Genomic DNA, 7,719 nt, shown 5'->3' with positions numbered 1-7,719 from the left:
CCCAGAGGGTGAGCAGGCTCCCCAGGGCAGTGGTCACGGTGCCAAGGCTGCCAGAGCTCCAGGAGCGTTTGGACAATGCTGTCACGGACAGGGTGGGATTGTTGGGGTGTCCTGGGCAGGGCCGGGAATTGGACTGGGTGATCCTTGTGGGTCCCTTCCAGTTCAGGATATTCCAGGATTCTGTGGTGTATCTCTGGCCACACTGTTTGCTCTGCATAACAGGGGATTTTACAGGGAACAAGGATAAAGAACCGCTACCGTAAAACTACTTTTAAACCCCATTATAAACAGGCACGAAGCTGGGAAAGCACTTTCTCTCCCTGAAGTGCATCCCTGACGTGCGGCGTGTCATGTGCAATACGGGCTGGGGGCGTGTATCTCATACAGCAGACAGCAAACTGGAGATAATTCTGTTTGTGACACAGGAATTCTGCTTATTTCGCAGAAATAAGGCAGTAACCCCTACGGTACCATGGCCACGCCCTCGCCATGGCCACGCCCCCCGCCTTGCCCACGCCCCGCCCGGGCGCCCCGCAGGCCCCACGCACTGAGAGCCGGGCGGAAGTCGCTGGGGCTGGAGACGGAAGTGACGTCAGAGCTCGCGCATGCGTGAGGGACGATGGCGGAGGCGGCGGAGAGCGGAGCGAGACTCGCTCGGGAGCTGGAGGTGTGGGGGCACGGGGATGGGGATGGGGAGGGCAGGGCCCGGGGCTCCCTCTGTGTGTGTGAGGTGCGCAGGGCTCAGTGTTCAGAATCGCCCCCTGGGCTTGCCAGAAAGCCCTCGAAAAACTCGCGAGTTTCACCCAAATAAGTGCATTCCAGTATAATTCTCTTGCCCGAGCAGTGCCCAAGTGCTGCGGGCACTGTCGGGGCTCCAGGCAGCAGCCGGGGCTTCGGAAGGGGCACCACCGGCACGGCACAGGCCCTTCCCGCGTGGCATCCACAGAGATTTATCCTTGGGTAGAGTTCCCAGTGCTTGTCTAAATGTGGAGCTCGCACATCCCGCTGCAGTGAACTGAAAGAAGTGTGAGCTGCGAATTTTGCTCTCCGGGAGCTCTTGTGATCCTGCGTTTAGATCTGGCTGCCTCAGCAAGTGGAGGGAAGCAGGTGATCCTGTGTGCGATCCCGGGCACCTGCAGAACTTTGGTGTTGGGCCTGGAGCTGGGCAGTGGAAAATTCCCTGCTGCAATGGAAGGGGTCCCTGGTTCCAGGGGAGCAGCGTCCAGCTCCAGCTGCTGTTCCTGTGCTGAGCGTAGGTCCCTCTCGTGTGCCCAACGTGTTGCTGCAGCCTCTTCGTAGCCCTGAGTTCTGCGAGGGGTGCTGTGGAGCTGGAGGGAATTGTGCTGGAAGCGGGAGCTGCTGCTGCCTCAGGTGATGGGCACCAGGGCCCAGAGGAGGAGGAGAGTGCCTTGTGGGGCTGGGAGAGTTGAGTGTGGCTGCCCCTTCCAGCCGGGAGCTGTGAAGGTGCATTCCCGTCCTTTGGAGGAGCACAGGGTACAGCTGCTCCCGGCCGGCTGTACCGAGGGCAGTGTGGCACTGGCTGTGCTCCCAACACTCCCCGCTAGGGAGGGCTGGTTCGGACTCCCCACATTCCCGTCAGTTGCCTTGCCTTTTGTCCCATTGCCATTCCCAAGCTCAGAGCAGTGGCTGGTGCATGGTTTGGGCAGCCTGAAGCTTTATTGGAAAAAAAGTTGCCCAGACCTACGATGGGATGCGGAAAAAACTTCCATTAGTTGTCTTGGAGTGTTCAGTTTTCATAAAACTTGGCTTCCTGCTGTGTTCTGTATCCTACTGCTCTTAAAATGTGTAACCAAATGGCCTGTGTTTGTTTTTAGGCCCCTGGAGGGACTGCAGCAGCCCTTGTTTGTGGCTTTGTACCTGCTGCACAACGACACGTGAGTGGCTTCTCTCCACCTGTGGCTTTACACCTGGGTTTGTCACCAGCAGCTCGAGCTGCAGCCGCCAGAACGAGAGGAGTTGGTTGTGTGAGTAACAAAGTGCCAGTGGGCAGTGCTGTGTTTGAAAGGAGAGAGTGATATTTGTGGGATTAAGGCTCTTTCAACCCTCCATCTGAACAAGCAATCATCCTCCTTTGTGTGCTCCTCCTCCCCCCCCCTTTGGAACTGTCGGGAAATTTAGGAATAAAGTTCCTTACGTAGTGAAGTCGGCTGCTTTTGGGCAGTGTCAGCCATGTCAGTGTTTTGATTTGTAGCTGTTCAAGGCTGCATTTGTTTTGAGTAGGGTTACAGGCTGCTCCTTGTGTCTCAGTTCCAGCAGGATAACTCTGGGCCGTCTGTGTTAGAAATGAGGGATGCTGTTGGCTTGAAGGAGGTGAATCTGCAGGAAGCAGAAACCCCCTGAGTTGTGTCTCGTGTGGGATTGCCACGTCCCTGTGTGAACTCGAGCCACTGCACTTGGGGTTTGAGTGAGAAGTTGCTGATTATTTATTCAGGCCAAATGAATGTCACTGCCACGTCTGAGTACCAAGCCCCAAAGGAAGCACTGGTGTGGGGAATTCCAAGATTTGGCTGTTTTCCTGGATTGTAGGTGTATATTCTTCCAGGGCAGATTCCCTGAAGGCTGATACTGAATATTTAATGCAGATAACCTTGGTTCAGATGAATTTGAAGTTTTGCAACTGTGGATTTTTAGAATTGTGCTTTGATGAAAAGCAGTGAGACTTTTTCACTCTTTTACACTTTACACCTTGGAACTTGTAATCGTTTCAGTTTGGCTTCTGTGCTCTAAAGGTCAATAACTAAATGTTTCAGAATGTCCCAATCCCCAGAATGTGTGTGACCAAGCTGGGCTAGGAAAAACATGCCCAAACCAGTCTAAGTCTTTGGTTTGCAAAGTGGGCTTGTGGGCACATGAAGAAAGCATTTTTTGTACTCTTCATTAGTCAAAGAAAAATGAAAGTGCAAACCTCACTTCTGAGAAATGCTGCCAAAATGAACAACCCCTCCCAAGCTGGTGTTAAAGGAGGCTGTTAATGAGCTGTTTGCTCTGATAGCTCAGTCCCCTTGTCTGCTGGAGAGTGAAACAAAGATTGAACCCGACACCAACATTTTATCCATCCTTTAATAACAGCAATGGGGTGCACTGGGGATAAATCCCTCCATAATGAGTGCTCCAACAATATTACAAACACAAAACCCTTCTGTGTTCTAAAGTCATTACACTTCCTTGTTAAATCCTGCCTAGTTCATGCCCGCACTCTACAAGTCTGCCGTAATTATTTCACAGTCTTTGCTGCCATCCAGCGTCCTTTTGTGACAATTGCAGTCTCTAGAACACTTGAGCTTTTGGGTTTTAGTCCATAAATGAATCCCTTCTTGTGCTGTAGTCTTTTGCTTTGCAGCCTTTAATGCTGATTGGGTGCTTGTCAGTTTGAAGATATTTTCTATCTGTTTGCAAAATTTATGTTCCTTTCCCACTCCCCTTCTTTTAAAAGTTATAAAATTCTCAGCAAGTGGAGCAAAAACGTAAGGTTATACTCATTGTTTGCCACATACATAACTTTAGCATAAAAAAATTCTACATTAATTCTTTATTAACTGTTTCTATTTAAGCGTTAGCAGAAAAATTATAAAAACCTTACTCATACTGTACATGATTTAACAAACAATGTTTAACAGTCCCCTTTCAGTTGTCCCGTTTCTAAGTCTTGAAACTGGTTCCTCTTTGTTCTTGGATGGCTAATTTCTGCTTAATTTCTCCTTTTAAGCAATACAAAAACATACATGCTTTCCCTCTACAAACTGTGTGTCTTATCTTAAAGGTTATAGGATTCTCAGGCAGGTTTCTCAAGCAACCAAAAGTATTAACAACATTATTCTCAGGCAAGTTTTTTTCAGACAAGCAAAAATTTTAGAGCATCAGTCCCAGGCAGGCCTCTCAGGTAAACCAAGCAAAGCTATTTAACAGTATTAACAACTTCTTCAAGAGTAGCTGTGCTTTTGCACTGCAGTGTAAAATATTCCTGCCTAGAAGGACTGTTTCAAAGCACTGAGACTGTTCAGGGCAGATGTGAACACACCTTTTGGTGTCTCCTTGCAGCAAGCATTTGGTGACTGACAAGTATTTTGAACTTCATTTTTTTTAGGAATAACACGCGGTATCTCTGGAAAAGAATCCCTCCTGCCATCAGATCTGTAAGTACTGGATTTACAGCTGTGACCACTGCAGAGAAGACATTCTTCTGGTTGAACACTTGGGAGGGTTTTTGGTCACAACAGGCAAATGCTGAACGTGGTGCAGTTTGGTCAGTGGGACAGAGAATCTGACAGAGAGACTTGGAAGCACTCAGAGGTCCAAAGTGACCTTGTGTGGGCAGCAGGGAATTGCCTGAAATGATTACTGTGTGCTCAAACACTAATTATGAGAAATGAGAACTGTTGCCAAATTTGAGTAGGTTTTCCTGAAAGGATTTTAGGTATCAGGTGTAAATAAAAACCTCATGACAAAGCCTTGTAAAAACAAACTAAGTTGTTTGTAGTAGGGTTGTGTCTGTGACTGTATATTCTACATACTGGAATTTCATAAACCAGAAGGTTTGTTCTGTAACAGCAAAACAGACCATTAGTTACCCACTTTTATCAGACTTCTGAGCAGTAATTTAGGGAACTAGAATAATAGCAAAATTTAAAAATACAACCACATTTAAAAATACAACAAAAAATGCATTAAACCTGAAAATAAACTGTGAAATCCTCATCTTGGCTGCAGAAACAATGTCTGAAGTTCCTGAAGCAGCAGAAGCAGTGACAGCAGCAGCCTGGATCGATCCACAGGCAGGACAGTCTTGTCCCAGGCCAGGATTTCACTGGAGTGTCATCAGCTCCTTGGGAGTTGCTGAAGGTGAGATGGAACTTTATTCTGCATTTGCTGTCCCTTTCCCACTGGAGCCAGAGTGTTGGCTCTGTGTCGTGCAGGACTTGAGCTGCTAAGGACAAGCTCTGAGGGTGTTTGGGAATTAAGGTGGGAGAACTTCCTCTGAAAGTGTTTGATTTGCTTTTTCATCCCTCAGAATTTCCATGATATTTGGTATGGAATCTCTCAGAGGGGTTTATCTCCACATAAGCCCTGAATATGCCAGTAGGTTTCAGCTGGGAAAAAGGAGCTTCTGGTTTTTGTATCTGATGTGTCACGGGCTGGTTTAAAGTTTAGCTAAAATCTCAGCCAGCTGTTCCCTGAAATCAGGTTAAAGGAAGATTGCCACACCCAGCTCACTTCTGCAGCACTTTATCAGGAAGGCTGGCAAGTCACAGGATTTCAGCTGCCTTAGGCTTGGGAAGAAGCCCCTGCTTTAGAAGCTTTCAGGCAACTTCTCAAATGGAGTTCTCTTGGGATCCAGCCTGTCCATGGCAGCTTCCCATCCATCCTGGGAAATTGGGCAGGGACCCCACTAAATGCCCTCTGCACTGGGCACAGCTTTTCTCCCTGGAGAGGTGCTCCAGCAGCACTTGGCAGTGAGTGTTGGGGGTTAATCCACAGGAATAGTTACATCCATGATCACTGCTGGACTCTTTGCAGGCCTGAATTCCCGCTAATGGGAGATGAGCCTCTGGAATTACCCTTTCCAGCACAGCAGCCGGTTTGTCCCAGTCCGTGTGACCTGGGATTGATCCTGATTTATTTGACTCTGGAGTCACTGAAGTGCTGGATTATGGAGAACAGACAACACTGTGGATAAACCCCTCGTGTCACCTGGTGACTTTTGGACAGGGCTCAGGAATTTGCAGGGGGTGCGCTCTGGATATTCCTGGGACAGGATATTCCCGCACCTGCTTGTTAGACAAGGAATCCCAAAGCCAGTAAGTCAGTCCCATCCCATCTGTGCCAGTGGGGGGTGCGAGGGGGAACACGCACGGCTCTTTGAGACATTCCCAACTGGAACCGGGACTGAGGGAGCACTGAAGCCACAAGGTCAGCGTGGAACGGCACCCCCAGGGAATGCCGAGGCTTGCCATCCCCAGGGAATGCTGAGGCTTGCCATCCCCAGGGAATGCCGAGGCTTGCCATCCCCAGGGAATGCCGAGGCTTGCCATCCCCAGGGAATGCCGAGGCTTGCCATCCCCAGGGAATGCCGAGGCTTGCCATCCCCAGGGAATGCCGAGGCTTGCCATCCCCAGGGAATGCCGAGGCTTGCCATCCCCAGGGAATGCCGAGGCTTGCCATCCCCAGGGAATGCCGAGGCTTGCCATCCCCAGGGAATGCCGAGGCTTGCCATCCCCAGGGAATGCCGAGGCTTGCCATCCCCAGGGAATGCCGAGGCTTGCCATCCCCAGGGAATGCCGAGGCTTGCCATCCCCAGGGAATGCCGAGGCTTGCCATCCCCAGGGAATGCCGAGGCTTGCCATCCCCAGGGAATGCCGAGGCTTGCCATCCCCAGGGAATGCCGAGGCTTGCCATCCCCAGGGAATGCCGAGGCTTGCTGTGCCGTGGCACTTGGCAGCACATCCCTGATGTGCCAAAAAGAGGAGGGGAGAAGATCTGGGTTAGGGGAGGACATTTCTGGGAGGGACTTGGAAGAGGTGCTGATCACCTCATGGAATCACAGGCTGGTTTGGGTTGGAAGGGACCATGAAGACAGTCTGGACTCTGGCATCCGAATTCACAGCAAAGAGCACGTCCAGAAGCACCTCCTCACCCTCCTGCATGTCATGAGTGTCTTCCACGGCACCACCCGGCCTGTTTGGGAACGGGAACGGCTGCTGGGAGCTCTGGCAGCAGCACCTGGAGAGCAGGTAAAAAGAGCCATGGGATTGTTTTGGCTGCTGCTGGATCTGGTTTTTCCAGATGTCCCTCTGATTGATCCATTTCACAGTGGGTTCCTAGGGCACATTGGTGGGGGATTCCAACAATTTGAAAATAGTGGGAAAGCAGTGGGACAACATGTGAACTTGATCCATTTCTAGTAATTCCAACCTTCTCCCTCAACGTGGTTCTGGGGGAAACTGGGTTAAAGAGTAAGGATGCAGAGGAACAAGTGATCTAAAACCCCCTGGCTCTCTGTCAGAGCAAACCTGGTCATTCCACTGGATCTCTCTTCGAAACTGTGGGTTTTCCAGGAAACAATAACAAGAACAGAGGTGAGGTCATAGGCTTCCAATTCTAATGATTTGATGGACATAGGAATGATTCGTGTATGTTTTACGCTCCCTTTTTCTTTCCTGGAATAATTTTTAAATGATTCCTTTAACAAACTGTGTGAATTTGGGAATTTAAATTGGAAAGTAAACGGTGCCAAATGAATGGCAGGGAGAGCTCACGGAATCCTCATGGAATACTGGAGTGGTTTGGGTTGGAGGGGCCCTTAAGGATCATCTTGTTCAGGGATACCTGCCACTGTGCCAGGTGGCTTCCAGCCCCATCCAGCCTAGCCTGGAATGCTTCCAGGGATGGGGCAGCCACAGCTCCTCTGGGCAACCTGGGCCAGGGCCTCACCACCCTCCCAGGGAAGGATTCTCTCCTAAGGTCCAGTCTTTGCTGGTTTTCCACAGGGTGGGCTGTGACAGGGGAATTGTCTCCAAGGCGGCCGAGGACCAGGACGGGCTCTGCGGCGGGGATGATGCCGCTGCCAGACAGGGAAAGGCACCTTCCCCCCCACTGCCAAAGAGCTGGGATAGGATAACCTCTGCCTGCAGCTGCCTGGAGTTGCTGTTGGCCCTGGGCTTCCTGAGCCCCTGGTGGCCACGGGCTGATGGCAGGATCGCT

General features: G+C 50.5%; 1 long non-coding RNA gene across 4 annotated transcripts; it reads left to right on the top strand.

Moving 5' to 3' along the window:
• Positions 1–571: 571 nt before the first annotated feature.
• On the top strand, positions 572–7,719 carry LOC116789756. Of its 4 annotated transcripts, none has more exons than XR_004358146.1 (5): positions 572–667; positions 1,836–1,985; positions 4,106–4,154; positions 4,729–4,860; positions 7,506–7,719. It is a non-coding gene; the product is annotated as an uncharacterized LOC116789756 (long non-coding RNA). The 4 variants fall into 4 exon arrangements; XR_004358144.1 differs by lacking the exon at positions 7,506–7,719 and adding an exon at positions 6,581–6,856; XR_004358145.1 differs by lacking the exon at positions 7,506–7,719 and adding an exon at positions 6,563–6,856.

The sequence above is a fragment of the Chiroxiphia lanceolata genome, chromosome 7, assembly GCF_009829145.1.
Source record: "Chiroxiphia lanceolata isolate bChiLan1 chromosome 7, bChiLan1.pri, whole genome shotgun sequence".
Classification (NCBI taxonomy): Eukaryota; Metazoa; Chordata; class Aves; order Passeriformes; family Pipridae; genus Chiroxiphia; species Chiroxiphia lanceolata.
This window is presented reverse-complemented; position numbering and strand designations above follow the sequence as displayed.